Below are 16,187 nucleotides of genomic sequence, written 5' to 3'. Positions count from 1 at the left end.
ATGAGAAAGACCTAGTTGATATTAAAGTGAAGGACAGTGTACTATCAGTTGCACGTGTTTTTTTATAAAGAAAACTCATGCATGCAGAAGGAATCATTCCTTGAGGATTGCGTAGTTTTATAGTGTGTAAGAGTAGTGTTCCAATTGGTTGAAGGTGAATCATCCCATAGGAATAGCACAAGGAAATAGGAGCTTGGAGAGCAGAGAGGAAGGCTTGAGAGAAGCCTAGATTCCCTGTGAGCATCTGTGAGGATTGTACTGAGAGCTGGCTAGCTGTGAGAGCTAAGGCTTTGTATAATTCCTATGTATTTCCACCTTGTGTGATAATATAGATAGTGGGGTTTTTACCTGAGGATTTCCCCAAATTATTGTCATGTGTATTGTGAATTAATTCTTCTTCTTCTAGTTATATTGTTCAGCTCGATCTTTAAGCTTCCACAAATTGATAGTAGAAGTAGGTTATAATATTCTGCTTTGATTTATATTGGATTATCAGGTTAACCTATAGCAGATTTTCTACATGGTATCAGAGGGGGATTTGTAGAAATATTTTCTACAGTGTATCGGAGCTGTGAACAGTATAGTGAGAAGAGAATTCGAAGTTTGAAGTTTGGGGTTGCAGGTGCAAATCGAATTCAAATCATAATTCAAGGTTGGCTAATGGAATTCTATGGATTGAGACTCGAGTATGCCTTGGAAGGTAGCTTGAATTACATAGCATGGAAAGATAGAAAGGAGACTGTATTAGAAGACAATGGCTTGAAGGAATTCATTGATCAAGAAATCCCAAAGCCAACTTCAACTAATGCACAAGAGTTGGCTGAGTGGAAGAAGTGTGTGGTGAAGGCGAGATGGATCATCCTTGAGGGAGTTCGAGACCATATTGTCTCGAGTATCCATGGGAAGGATACTCCATTTGCAATGTGGAAGACATTAAAGGACCTCTACCAGAATAGTAGCAACCAAAGGAAATTGGCGCTCAAGGATAAGCTTCGAAGAATCAAGATGGAGAAGGGCGATACTATTTCCACATATATGAACAAGCTCACCACCTGTAGAGATGAGCTTGGCAGTGTCAGAATAACTACTGCCAATGATGATATGGTGAGCTTCGCTCTCCTTGGCCTTCCAAAGAGTTGGAATAACTACCAGGACTCTATGAATGGAAGGGAGAAACTGCCGGATTGGGAACGACTGTGGTCAGATCTGATGCAAGAGGGGATCAAGAGGAGCAAATGAGATGGTCTTCATCCAAGAATGATGATGAAGAAAATCTGGCCTTAGCAAGTAAGGCAAGGAAAGGGAAGGGGAAGGCTTCCCATTCCAAATCGAATTTTTCTCATGGAGGGAAGAAGGGTGACAAGTCTAAAGTAAGATGCTTTAATTTTCACGAGATGGGACATTATGCGACTAATTTTCCATCGAGGAAGTCCAAGAAGGGATCCTCGGTAGGATCGGAAGGTGAGGCATTAGCCTCTCAGTTCGAAATGGAATTTATCCTCATCCCATGCATGGTGTCGTCGATGATGGGTTGTGTCTGGTATCTTGACAGTGGAGCCTCATTCTACATGACTGGTGATAAAAATTTATTCAGTACCTTGGAGGAGAAATACCTCAAGATGCGCATAGAGATGGGTGACGATAGAAGGTATAGTGTTTCAGGAGTGGGCATGGTTGCTTTTCAGAGGGAGCATGGAGCTCCTATCTCCTTGACAGATGTGAAGTATGTGCTTGGATTGAAGAATAACTTGGTATCAGTCGCGATGTTGGAGGACAAAGGCTAAATTGTTGTATTCAGTAAAGGAAAGGTGTTCCTAAGACACATAGCCATGGGTTAGACCAAGAGGATAGGGATTCATGTGAAGAATCTCTATAAACTAGAGGTAGATGATTGTGCAACATTGAGTACGAAAGAAGAATTGGTGCAAAGCCAAGACATTGGTGAGTTGTGGCACAGGCGGTTGGGCCATTTACATCATGGGGCTTTGAAGATAATGCAACATATATCTACAGGACTTCCCAAAGGTAAACTTGAGCAAGTTGACACATGCAAAGGTTGTACCTTGGGAAAGTGCACCAAGTCTTCCTTTCATGATCGAGATAGTCAAGCAGATGCTATCTTAGAGCGAGTTCATACTGATGTGTGTGGACCATTCTCCTCGGAACCCACAGTGAAGCAAAGGTATTATGTGATTTTCATTGCTGACTATTCTCGTAAATGCTGGATTTATTTCATGCAGAAGAAGGACCAAACATTCACAAAGTTTTGTGAGTTCAAAGATTTGGTTGAGAAAGAGTCAGGGAAGAAGATCAAGGCTTTGAGAAGCGACAACAGTGGATAATATGTATCTCATACTTGGGATGAAGACACAAATGAAGATTTCTCTGGTAAGAGACCAGATGTGGGTCACTTCAGGATCTTTGGCTCATCGGTATATTGCCATGTGATAAAGGATGCATGGAAGAAGCTTGAGCCGACAGCAGAGTTGGGGATACTTTTGGGGTACACTAATACACCTCACAAATATCAGGTGTACTTTCTTACCAGTCAGAGGACAATGGTTCGCAGAGATATCAAGTTTGATGAGCAAAAGGCCATGCGATTTTCCCTTGAGAGGGAGCTCCAACTACAGGATATGGAGGAACTTTTCGTTCCTAAGGAGGAGGAGCCTCAGACTGATGCAGAGTAGCCATATGTAGAGGTTCCACGAGTGGAGACATCCACTCAAGCAGAGTCTTCTAGAGATGGATAGAAGCACGCAAGAGAAGATGACATATTGTTGGAGGATGCGAGAGAGAATGTGGGAGCACAATGTTCTCAGCGCAGACAGAGGAGGTCACCTGAGAGGTACACTGGATACATGGCCCTTGTTGGGGAATGTGTTGAGACCGAGCCATCTTCCTTTGAGGAAGCAGTGCAGTAGCCATTTTTGGTTGATGCTATGGTGGAGGAGTATGACTCCATAGTTCGTAACAGTGTTTGGAACGTGGTTCCGAGACTGAAGAGCAAGTCAGTTGTGAGTTCCCGTTGGCTTTACAAGGTAAAGCAAGCTGTTGATGGAAGTGTGAAGAAGCATAAGGCAAGATTTGTTGCCTATGGCTTTTCATAGATTGAGAGGATCATGTTGCTGTAGTATATTTCAACAGAGGAGAAATATGTTGACATTTTGACAAAGGCATTGTCAAAGTGTAAATTCGAGTTCCATAAAGACAGGATCGGGGTAGCAGATAATCCCTTTCTTGTTGAGAGGGAGTGTTGAAATGTGGCAATAAGAATATTCCAATTTAATTTTTCCTTGAATTAAATTGTGAATTAAAATCGAATTTAGTCTTAACAGCGACTTGGAATTAATTAATTAATTCACAAGGAATTAAATAGTTGGAGAAATTCAAGTTAGAAGTCTTTCAGAAGTCATGCAAGAGTTATCCCTTAAATTAAGGAGAAAATATTGAGTTATGTTTGAGTTGTAATTAGTTAACTCAATTTACTGAGTTAAGTCCAGTTAAATTAGTTCCAAACTGTTTAAGCAACTTATATAGAGTTAAAAGTTAGTTGATGCATGCATGCACTCAACTAGTGTACCCCAGTTAACTGAAGATTCCCTCATCAGAAACTCATTCATGTCTATTCTGAGAAAGACCCAGTTGATATTAAAGTCAAGGACAGTGTACTATCAGTTGCATGTGTTTTCTTATAAAGAAAACTCATGCATGTAGAAGGAATCATTCCTTGAGGATTGCGTAGTTCTACAGTGTGTAAGAGCAGTGTTCCACTTAGTTGAAGGTGAATCATCCCAGAGGAACAATGCAAGGAAATAGGAGCTTGGAGAGCAGAGAGAAAGGCCTGAGAGAAGCCTAGATTTCCTGTGACCATCTGTGAGGATTGTACTGAGAGCTGGCTAGCTGTGAGAGCTAAGGCTTTGTATAATTCTTATGTATTTCCACCTTGTATGATAATACAGATAGTGGGATTTTTACCTGAGGCTTTCCCCAGAGTATTTTCATGTGTATTGTGCATTGATTCTTCTTCTTCTGGTTATATTGTTCAGCTCGATCTTTAAGCTTCCGCAAATTGATAGTAGAAGTAGGTTATAGTATTCTGCTTTGATTTATATTGCATTATTGGATTAAACTACAACAAATTTTCTACACATAACGTTTTGAAAACATAAAATTATAAAATCATAAAATCTAGGGTATTGATATTAGGCAAACACACACACATGCACATTAAATTAAATATTATTAAGAAAATGTAAGGATTAAACTGTAGAAATTTGATAGAAATTACTCAAGAATTCTAACCGAAAATCATGAGACATATTTCTACTCTACTGATCTGTGGAATGAAATTCCCAATTTAGAACAACATGCATAAACATGCAATAAGCAAAACCAAAAATACATAATGATTTCTAAGGGAACCCAACTAAGAAAAACCATGCCTCTTTGCATTAATCAGTTGAATTGAGAAACTATTACAATTGCTGGCTGTAGCTCTGAGCTCAACCTCCAAAAGAATAATTGTTCTCCTGCTCAATTTCAAAATCTAGCCAACACAACCAAATATCAACTCACCAAGGCTCATATTTCCTTGCGTAATTCCTAAGGAAATTAACCCCTATTATTTAGGAATTTCGTTCCAATTGATTGCAAAATTCCCAAGGATTGATCATCTGACTGGATGCAACACCTGTACACTCAAACTAGTTTACAACTACTTGTTACACTACCTTGTCATCTCCACTTCAATTGAGGAACTCAAATTCTCTACATGTACTAGCTATTTTAGGTTGATTGATCAGTTAACAAACAAATCTACGAGTTAGAATATTTCCCTACTGCACAACTGACCTTCAAGTGGCCCTAATAATAGTTAGAGGTCAGTTAAAGGAATACAACTAAAAATAACTGAATTGGATTACTAAAATTTAGCAATCAAACATGCTTAACTGAACTGCAAGTCCTTTAAATCGAATTTACTAAGTAAACTGAGTGACACAAGCCATGTCACACTAGTTAACTACCTCCAAGTTGTCCTGCTGATGTGGAAATTCGATTTACTCAATTTAACTAAGGCTAAAGTCAAATTGAGCCTTTCTTGCTACATTTTTTCAACACTCCCTCTTAGCAAGAAAGGGATTTTCCACCACCCCTATCCTACACCTGTGGAATTCGAATTTACCTCTTGAAAATTCCTTTGTCAAGATGTCAGCATCTTGCTCCTTAGTTGGAATGTACTATAGCAACATAATTCTCCTCTACACACAGTCCCGCAAATGATGATACTGGATATCAATGTGCTTAGACCTATCATGAAATACTATATTCTCAGAGATCTTAATACAACTATGATTATGACAATATATCACTGTCGGATCCATCTCCTGACTGAATAGTCCCACAAGTATTTTTCTCATTCAGATTGCTTCACACGTTGTTTGACTTGCAACCATGTATTCAGCCTCTACTAAGTTGATTGCCACAGACCTCTACTTCTTGCTTTACCAGGAAATAGCTACAAAACCAACACTGAAGATAACACCTGATGTACTTTTCCTATCAGATGGAATCCCTGCCCAATCTGCATTGGTGAAGCCTTGTCGCTTCACTCCCTCTATTCATATGTACAATAATCCATAATTGGTAGTGCCTCTAAGGTACCGTAACACATTCTTTACTACCTTCCGATATAATTTGGTAGGCCTAACCATAGCTTGGCTAAGCTGGTTGACTACATAGGACATGTCAGGTCGTGTTCACAAGATACATCAGTGAACCCATAAGTTTCCTGTAAATAGTAACATCACCCTCTTCACCTGAAGTAGCATTCTCCTTCCTTTAGTTTGTAGCTAGAGGTGTCTCCATGGGCTTACAATTCTCTATGTGAAATCTCTGAAGTTTCTCCGTAGCATACTTGCCTTGAGATATAAACAACTCACCATCACCTTTCCATACTTCCAACTCGAGGAATTAATGCATGAGGTCCATGTCTTTCGTCTCAAATTCCCTTTTCAAGATCCTATTTGCAAGAGCGGATCAACTTCTCATCACCTTTCAATATTAAATCATCGACATACAAAAAAAATAATAAGAAACTTACCATCTATCACAATGTCATAGAGGTACATTTGCTTCACTTTTGGTGAATCCCAATCCTTTGAGATAAATGTCAATCTGAGTGTACCATGCTCGGGAAACTATTTGAGACCACACAATGTTCTCTTAAGTTTGCACACATGCGAATCTCGATCATATGTCTCAAATCCTTTTGGATGCCCTATGTAAATTTCCCCCTCAACAACATCGTTGAGAAAGGCAATCTTCACATCCATCTGGTGAATTTTCTACCCCATCTGTGTAGCCAATGTTAGAATGGATATGATTGAGGAATACCTTGCAACTGGTGCAAACGTTTCCTCATATTCCACTACCTCTACTTGAGAAAATCCTTTGGCCACAAATATGGCCTTGAACTTCTTGATGTTCCCATCAACTGCATGCTTCACTTTGTAGATCCATCTCGAACCAATCACTGTTTTCCCTTCTAGCCTTGGCACCACCTCCCATACATTGTTCTTCATGATGGATTCATATTCTTCCACCATGGCATCAACCAAAACTAGTTGAGCAACTGCTTCCTCAAATGAAGAAGGCTATGTCTCAATGAGCTCTGTCATGAGAGCCATGTACTCAGTGTACCTATAAGGTGACCTTCTCTTCCTGCGTTGTGATGTGGGGGATCCCACATTCTCCGATGCATTCTATAAATATCTATCATCTTCTGTGGTTATATTTCTCCCCTCTCTCGAAGATTCTGGTTGAGTGGGTGCCTTCACTCTGTCTCCTGTCCGCTCCTTTTCATGTGGCTGCTCCACACCTTCCTGAAGCTCCTCCTTTTGAGCTAGAACCTCCTACTCGGGATACTCAACTCTCATTCCAGAGAGAATCTGATAGCCTTGTCCTCATTAACATGACTTCTCTCCTCACAACTTCCATCCTCACTGAAGGAAGATACACCCGATAATTGTGTGGATTTTCAGTGTATCCTACAAAAAATCTCAACTCTGTTGTAGGCTCAAGTTTCTTCCTCAAATCCTTGGAGACATGGCAATAAACTGAAGCTTCAAAAATTCTTAAAGGAGACACATTAGGCTTCCTCCCAGAGAAATCTTCCTCCGGTGTGATCATACCAAGTACCGTATGAGGACTCCAGTTATGCAAGTAGACTGTGGTGTTGCATGCTTCTGCCCTTAGATGTAATGGCATCAACTAATCATGCAACATGGCTCTTGCTACTCCCACTACGCTCCCGTTCTTCCTCTCAGATACCCCATTATGTTGTGGTTATGGGTTGTTGTCAACTCTCTTTGAAAGCCTTATTTTGCGCATAAATATTTGAAGTCTTGTGAAACAAATTCACCTCCATTGTTGCTCCTGAGAGCCTTCACCTTGTTGAAAAATATAGCAAGAAATTCTCAATTTGATTTGTCCTTAATTAAATTGAGAAAATTTGAATTTTCACATCAACATACAACTTGGATGTTGTTAACTTGTGTGACATGGCTTGTATCCCATAGTTTACTCAGTAAATTCGAGTTGGAGGAGTTAAAATTCAGTTAAGCATGTTTGATTGCTAATTTGTAGCCATCCAAGTCAGTTATCTCAAGTTGTTTTCAGTTAAACTAGTTCCAACTATTGGAGGAAGTAGTGGAAGGTCAGTTGTGTAGTGGGACTTCAGTCAAACTCAGTGATAATCCAGTTAATTGATCAACCAGTGCATGTAGAGAATTCGAGTTACCCAGTTGAGGTGGAGATTCCAAGTTAGTGTAACATCAATTGTAGACTATTCTAGAGTGTACAGGAGTTGCATAAAAACTATTGATAAACCTAAGGAATTACGCAATCCATTTAGAGAAATTCCTAAATAATAGGGGCCTAACTTCTTAAGGAATTCCACAAGGAAATAGGGGTTCAAGCAAAGGTAGAAAGTGACTAAGTCTGAGTCAGATATTGTCAGTGAGTAGAGATGTAGGCCATGAACTTGTAGGTTGTGCTTAGTTGAGCAAATAAATTGTAATACATCTCTATTCATCAGATTAATGCAAACAAGCATTGGGGTTTTTAGCAGTTTGCCTTGGGAAATATACTATTTCCATGTGTGTGATTTCTTATTGGATGTCTAAGATTTTTTTTCTAAATTGTGAATTAATGTCTACAGACTAGTAGAGTAGGTTTGTGTCTTGTGATTTTGATTAAAACTTCATGAGAAGCAAAAAATATACATCATAATTTCTACATGGTACTAGAGCATGATTCACGTTAGAGCAAGAATTTCAAAGTTATTTCTTAGGAGGTTTGAATTTGGAGTTCAATGCAGTAGGTTTTCTTCAGAGTTGAGAAGATAGCCTTCAATGGATTAAGGCTAGAGTATGCCTTGGAAGGAACCTCTAATTTTGTTGCATGGAAGGATCACATGGATGAAATATTGGATGACAATGGATTACTAGAATACATCAACACAAATGTTGCAAAACCACTAGATTCTGATGCCTAGAACCTTTATCAGTGGAAAAGAAAGATGTATCCAAGGAAAGTAGAATAATCTTGGAGGGAGCACGAGATCACATTGTCTCAAAATATCCACAGAATAATAGTGACTAAGCGAAGTTGACATTCAAGTATAAACTTCGAAGTATCAAGATGTAGAAGAATGACACTATTCCAAAGTATCTAAGCAAGTTCATGCGATGTCGTGATGAACTTGGTGGGGTCAGTGTTAATGTTTTTGAAGAATACTTGTCACACGGAATTTGTCAAGGGTGCGGACACGACTGACCTTCCTAGAAGTCTAAGACGTTCTAATGACAAACAAGACAAAATGGAGTGATCTTTCTCTAAATACACCTTTTACAACATGAAAACTACAAGTGTTTAGGCTTACCTTATTCCAAAACGCTGTTGTTGAAGTCCGTTCTTGACGATCCGGATGAGCTCCTCCTTCAAGTCAATTCCTGCAACCACAAACAATCAAACAATTACCAAGCACTTGCATTTCATATAATAAAACATATATTCAACATGCAGACCAAGGAACACATGAAATAACTCATTAACACAAGCTATTGAGAAAAATAAACCAGTTTGTATTAATAACGAAACAAAGAAACTCTTACAACCTGGCCTTGGTGTTGTGCAAGTTCCTCCCAGGGTCCATCAAGGGTTTTCCTCTACTTTGACAAAGCTCACCCTCTTCCAAGTAGAATCAAGTAAAGACAATCTCTCCTTACAAAGGCTCTAATGGAAGACCTAAATCCTGCAGCATTTACCCAAAGAAAATGTATAGCTCCAACCTCCTCTCCCTCTGGCTCAATGTCTTTATTTATAGTGCTGTAAAGAGGTTATTCAGGTCCACTATCAATGGGATCATCCCCCTCTTTGGGTGGGATAGCTCCCTTATTGATGGGATAAGTTCCCCCTTAATAGAGATACATGAACCAACTGGAGGCGCATCCATTTCATCAAACCGACCTCTAGAATGTTCTAGAAGTAACCACAAGTAACTTTTTCAAGATAAAACTCGCGCATTTTGCCTTTTACAGAGGGACGCACCTGCCCCTTAACATACAGAGCGTCCATGGACGTAGATTTTGTGAACATGGTCAGCGTCCCCGCAGGTAAGGCTAGAGAGAACCTGCGACCCCAGAGATAAACATAGTTTTTACAAGACTTTCTCTCTTCTTTGAGTTTGAGATGGATAACAGAGGCATGAGACTTGCCTAAGAGGGTAGCATGACTGTTGACTTGAGCCATACTAACTGTAAGTAGTCAAGGTGACATTTTTTAGTGTAACAGATTGCCCCCTAAAGTGCGAAGCCTGGAATAGAGTAGGGTTTTGTAATTCTAGGAAGGGTGAAGCGCTTTATCATTTCAAGGATTGTCTTGTGGATGGCCTGGTTGGAACCTGCAATTTTCAACACAAAATACATGGATAAGATTATATCATCACTGAGGTAGGCATTCCCATACTCAGATTCAAAACTTTAACTAATGGACTAACTATTCTGATACAGGAATGATCTTGCAGTACATCATTTTTATAGACTTTTGTAGACACAGTATGGACGCAGCCATCTGTTTATGATTAGTCTACATAGATAATGAATACAAAACTCCTCGCAGCCTGGATGGTAGAAACTAGATCCAGGGTCTTCACTTCTACTTCCCGAATTGGTACGATTCTAGCCATGTGATTAAATGATTCGATGTCGAACATGTTAGAAACCACTTGATTACCAGTCGATGATGTAAACTGTTAACAAGCATGAGAGAAACCACCCGTAATGTCAATGGTTCTCAAAGTACCAAGCACAACCCGTGAAATGTGAATAGATGTTTTGATGTCGAACACTTCACGGAATCCTTTGATCGAAAGTCAATGATGTAAACTGACGTCAAAGGCGAGAAACCTGCCATTGATGCATGCAGACTTCAAGGCACTGTCGATTCCTAAGTCATCTTTCTAGATAATGTGTCGATGTCGATAGAAAGCGACCCGTTGCAGGCAAGCCCACAACACGAAATCATTGTTCAAGTTGAAGAAATGTTGCTGTAAGGACTGACTCAGGGATGGTCAAATGGATGACAAGTATTTTGCAGATGAAAGTTTTTGCTTGCAGACCTCTTGAACACATAACGACACGACAGATGGGTTGGTGACGAATAACTCAAAGTTAATCCCCGGAACCCGGTTAAAGACTTTCAAAGTGGTTTGGTCAACTGTGAGGTAAAAGATTTCCCAACCCAGGTGAATGAAAAGTGTCGTGTTCAAGAGCGGTAATAAAGTTTCTTCTGAGACAAAAGGTGACAAATAGGTTCATTCTTCTCTTTTTTCCCCCACCATTTCTGGCAAGTACCTCTTTATTTTTAACAAGCTTGAGGAGGATAACAAATGCTTGATTATAAGCTCATCCTTCGGACGAGTCCAACCTAGTTTAAATTCGAACCCTAGGAAGGAGTGGTTCGTTCCTATTTGTAATTGAACAGGTCCTCTACTGTAAAAGTTTAACGAGCCCAGTATAGGAGAAACTCGGCGTTTTTCAATTTTAGAGAGTCTGAAAGAACTTTTTCGTATATTTGTGTCCCTCAAGCCCGAAAAAGTATAAAATAATACCTGGGGGAACCGCTTGATCTTGCGACCAAGGAGTACTTTCATAATAGTGTCGTTGACCTGAAAAGTAAAAAGCGATCAAGGACACGTCGTTTTATTTCCTTATCGAGTTCGAAACGACAAAAACCCGGCAATCTTTTCCTGATTTTGCGGTCAGAAAAGAGCTAAAAGGGGACCATCTTTTAATTCCGTTTTAACGAGTGAAAAAGAAACACTCGGCGATCTTTTCATGTTTTAGGAGTCAGAAAAGGGCTTAAAAGATGACTCTGATATTTTTGTTTGTGAAAAATGACAATTTCCCTCGAAATCCCTTTGTCCTGCACAAAAGCGACACATTACTCATACCTGTTTAAAATAGGCAAAAATACATTCAAAAACATCTTTTCATGGTAAAAAATGAACTAATTCATCCAAAAAACCTATAAAAAGACCTTTTACCATGTCATTTTTACCGTTTGACTTTGGAGGTTGAAAAAGGAGCTTTCGACAAGAAACTTCTCGTGGTTGTTGCGGAAAATCTGACCGTCGGAATCGAACGCCGTCTCATCCAGGTATTTTACACATCCTACTCTGCATTTCTATCCGTTTAGAATTAATTTTTAGGTCTTAGTTTCATTTTTTGGGAGGGTTTTGGTTTTGGAATGCGCCTCTCGGCGGACGCAGGTGCCCTTCGGGTGACCTGCGTCCCCCGACTTTTTCTCATACGGGAAAATGGTCGGAAGACGCAGCCTGCCTTCAGGCCAGCTGCGTCCGGGCGCCCTGTGCTACAAAGCCGGGGTGCGTCCTCTGAGAAACGCGCATTTCAAAACCCCAACTCTCTCAAAAAACCACCAAAAATTCCCAAATCAATTTCTAATTGCTATTTTTGATATGCAGGGCATTAATCATGTTAGACTGGAGAGAAAGAGAGCATGTAGAGGAAGATGAAGCTGCAATAAATCATCAACCTTCCCTGGATGCCCTAAGAGCATGCGGATTATACAAATATTGGACCATACCGGGCATGAGGGGCCAGGTAAGATTCTTGGAATGGCTGGTTGAGCGATGGAACGTTCAAGAACAATGCTTTTACATAGGAGGGCACCAGCTCGAGATAGAGCCCTCGGATGTATACTTTCTCACTGGCTTGCCAAACAGAGGTGAGCAACTCAGTCTTGCGGGGACTAGGCCGGGTGGCCAATCCCTTGATAGTCTCCGCGAGGATTGGTGCACACGTGGGGCTCACCATTCAAAAGGCATAGAGATAAAACACATCACTTTACCGGAACTCAAAGTCATAGCGTTCACGGTTACCAGAATTTGCGGCGCGGCCGCTTTACACATTGCTTCCGGATCCCAAATGCGGATGGCAATTGACTATTACCAAGGCACCATTTTCAACTGGTGTGAAGCTGTGTCGGCTCATATGAAGAGCCAACTGACCAAGGCAAAGAACGGACGAATAAAGACTTTTGGATATGGGCCTATAGTCGTGAGCTTTGCCTTGGAGAGAATTCCAATGTTGATCCCTCAGCAACTCACTGTTGATATCTTGGGTCCTCAGCAGCCAAAGCTGATACGATGGGTTGCGGTGATGGCCCAGCATCCTGACGAGGGCGCGACAGTAGTTCGATTCTCAGATAGTTATTTTGACTGGTTAGAGGGCCAGCTTTTTGTGATACAGGACTTTCCGTATGCCGGAATGGATTTCAGAGGTGATCCGGACATGGTTCTTCCACAGGGAGAACAATGGGACGACAGAGGTACTTTTATTTTCACAAGTTTCCTAATTATGTATTTTTTGTATTTTTTATATATATCGTCTCAAAACTAATAGTAAAATTTTTTCAAAATGCAGATGTTGGTCCACAGCGTCCAGCCAACCTCCGGCCTTATGATAGACTACATCCAGCTGCACCGGTACCGGCCCCACAGGACGCGGCTGCGGACGTACTAGCTGAGTTGGAGCATGATCTAGAGCGTCTCACGGCAGATATACCTGAGACTACTATGGACGACATTCCTATCAGGCTTCAGCGCTTCGTAGTCGCGGTCCCTGGACCGTTTAGGAGATTTTTGCGTAAGGTAGCCCGCGCAGTGGTGTCGTACAGAGAGCACCACCAGTGATTGACTAGTCACTTTTGTAGTCACATGTGACATTTTTGACTTTTTGTACTATCATTTTGCCGATCATAAGGTGTTTTCAACCTATGATCGAAGACGATGTATATATTTTTGACATACTTCTACCTATATATATCACTATTACCGGCTTATCTTGTTTAACATGTATGATGAAATGTTTTTAAATTTACTTGCATGAGTATTATAAATGTCTGTCCAACACTCGAGAAGCAATTGCATCTGCTAATGTATTCAGGGACCTTGGAATATGTTGATATTCAATGTAATCAAATTCACGTTCCAAGAGACGCACTCTCAAAAACAACCTTAATAACACAGGATTTCTAATGGCATAAACTCTATTAAGCTGTAATACAACAAGTTCAGAATCTAACCTCACTATCAAACGTCGAATTCCAAATGAAATTGATTCGGATAATAATTCAACCACTGCACTGTATTCTGCAATGTTATTCGTTGTTTGACCGAGGCTTACCCCATGCATAGAAACTAACTCGTCAGAGGGCGAATAGATAACCCAAGCTGCGGAAGAGATATTCCGTGTATTACGACAAGCACCATCAGCAAATCCAATGTATGTTTGGAGAGGCGTCGACATCTACAATATCAAGAGTAAAACCAAGATAAGCCAGAATAATGACGAAAAACCACACTCGCTAAGCTAAGCACACTGACTAAACTAACACACTTGCTAGCTAGAAAGGAAATCTAACCTATCTAAAAATTTCTCCATACCCATCATTTTAAGCATAATACCTCTTTAGGTAAAGTCCATTTCTGGGTTTACCCAAAGAGTCCCCATCAAAATCAACTAACTCATAAGCCCCTTTTGCTAGCTTTCGCTTTACAATGTAGGGCCCATGCCACATGGGAACGAATTTTCCGGCACCTAGCTTATCGTTAGCTTGATCATATAATAGTACTAGGTCTCCTTCCGAAAAACTTCGAGGGGTTACATTTTTATCGTACTGAGCTTTCATTCGTTTCGCGTGAGTCTCGATAGCTAAAGTAGCATCACGTCGAGTCTCATCTAATTTAGCTAAGTATAATAACCGTTTCTCCTCTTCGGAAGTAGCTGGAAGTAATTCGACAGCCATTTGAAGTGATGGGATTTCGCATTCAATAGGTAACACAGCTTCTAAGCCATAAACTAGCTGGAAAGGGGTGAAACCTGTTGAATTTTTCACTGAAGTTCGATATGCCCATAGCGCCGAAAATAACATGTTATGCCAATTCGTTCGATGGATACCAATGATCCGTCGAATTATGATGACTAGAACTTTGTTGATTGACTCAACCAAACCGTTGGCTTGCGGATAATAAGGAGTAGAGCTATCGTGGCGCAAACCAAGCTGGCTTGTAAGCTCAGTCATCATGACATTTCGAAAATGGCTCCCATGGTCAGTAATGATTGCTTGTGGGACACCAAACCTAGTTATGATATGATTGAATACGAAAACTGCAGCTGTCTTGCCGCTTGCGTCGAATGTAGGCATCGCCTCGGCCCATTTTGTGAAATAATCAACCGCGAGGATGATATACGCATGCCCCCCGGCCGAGTGAGGGTTACAAGTAATAAAGTCAATGCCCCATTTGGCGAATGGACCAGCGGCAATTATAGGGTGGAGAGGAGCAGGTGGAGCGCGCATCTTTCGATCAAACACTTGACAGTTGTGGCATTTTCTGACGGCAAGGATACAATCTTTAAACATAGACGGCCAGAAATAGCCAGCGCGCAACACCTTCTGAGCTGTGGCGTACCCAGACATATGACCGCCACATGCTCCAGAGTGGCAATCATTCAAAACTCTCTCAGCCTCATCATGAGTTAAACAACGTCGAAAAACTAAGTCTGCCCCCCGGCGATAAAGTGTATCTCCAATAATTCTGTATTGCTGGGATCGAAACTGAATTTTTCGACGGTCTTCCTTGGAAGCTTCAGGCCGAAAGGTTTGGGTTTGGAGATAGATGATTATATCCCCATACCACGGATCTAAAGTGCTAATAAGAAACAAAGATTCATCCGCAATGGACTCCTCTGCCACAGTCTCTATGTCAGCACTCGGGAAATCACACATCAATTCCGCAAAAACTAAAGATTTCTTAGACTTGGACTTCTCGAACTCCAAGTCGAACTCTTGCAGGATAACAATCCATTTAGAGTACTTGCCCCCTAGCAGTTGTTTTGTCAAAATATAAATCATAGGGATGCAATTCGAAATAACCGTAGTTTTGCGAAGAAGAATGTAGTGACGAAAACGCTGGACAGCTTGAACGGCTGCCAGGGCCAATTTCTCCACATGCGAATATTTTAACTCAGTGGGATTTAAGGTTCTACTAAGATAATATATCACATGCTCTGCTTTGAATTCATCTTCTTGAACTAACACCATTCCAATGGTGGAATGCGAAGCTGCGAGGTATAAGAAGTAGTCCTGGTTGTAGTTGGGAGGATGCAATAACGGTGCATGGGTCAACGCGTGTTTCAGTGCATCAAAAGATTGTTGGGCAATCTCGTCCCAAAATAATTGTGCGTTCTGTTTCAACAACCGTGTAAAACCTTTAGTGACCTCGGCGTAGTTTGGGATGAATCGGCGTAAAAAGTTCGCTTTCCCTTGCAAACTTTGGAGTTGGCGCAAACTCGAAGGAGGAGGCAATTTGATGATAGCCTCGACTTTCGAGGGATCGACGCGAATGCCGGCTTTTGAAACAACAAATCCCAGCAATCGACCTGTTTCTATACAGAAAACACACTTGTGGGGATTCAACCGAATCCGATAATGCCTACACCTCATAAAGATTGCTCGTAGGTGGACAAGGTGATCAGCTCGATGTAAAGAATGAGCAGGCAAATCATCGAGATAGGGTTGCACAATGTGCTTGATGTCATGAA

The sequence above is a fragment of the Pinus tabuliformis genome, chromosome 6 (assembly GCF_031772625.1).
Source record: "Pinus tabuliformis cultivar Carrire ecotype Pingquan chromosome 6, CPIR1, whole genome shotgun sequence".
NCBI lineage: Eukaryota > Viridiplantae > Streptophyta > Pinopsida > Pinales > Pinaceae > Pinus > Pinus tabuliformis.
The sequence above is the reverse complement of the archived record's forward strand: the minus strand, read 5'-3'. Positions refer to the sequence as shown.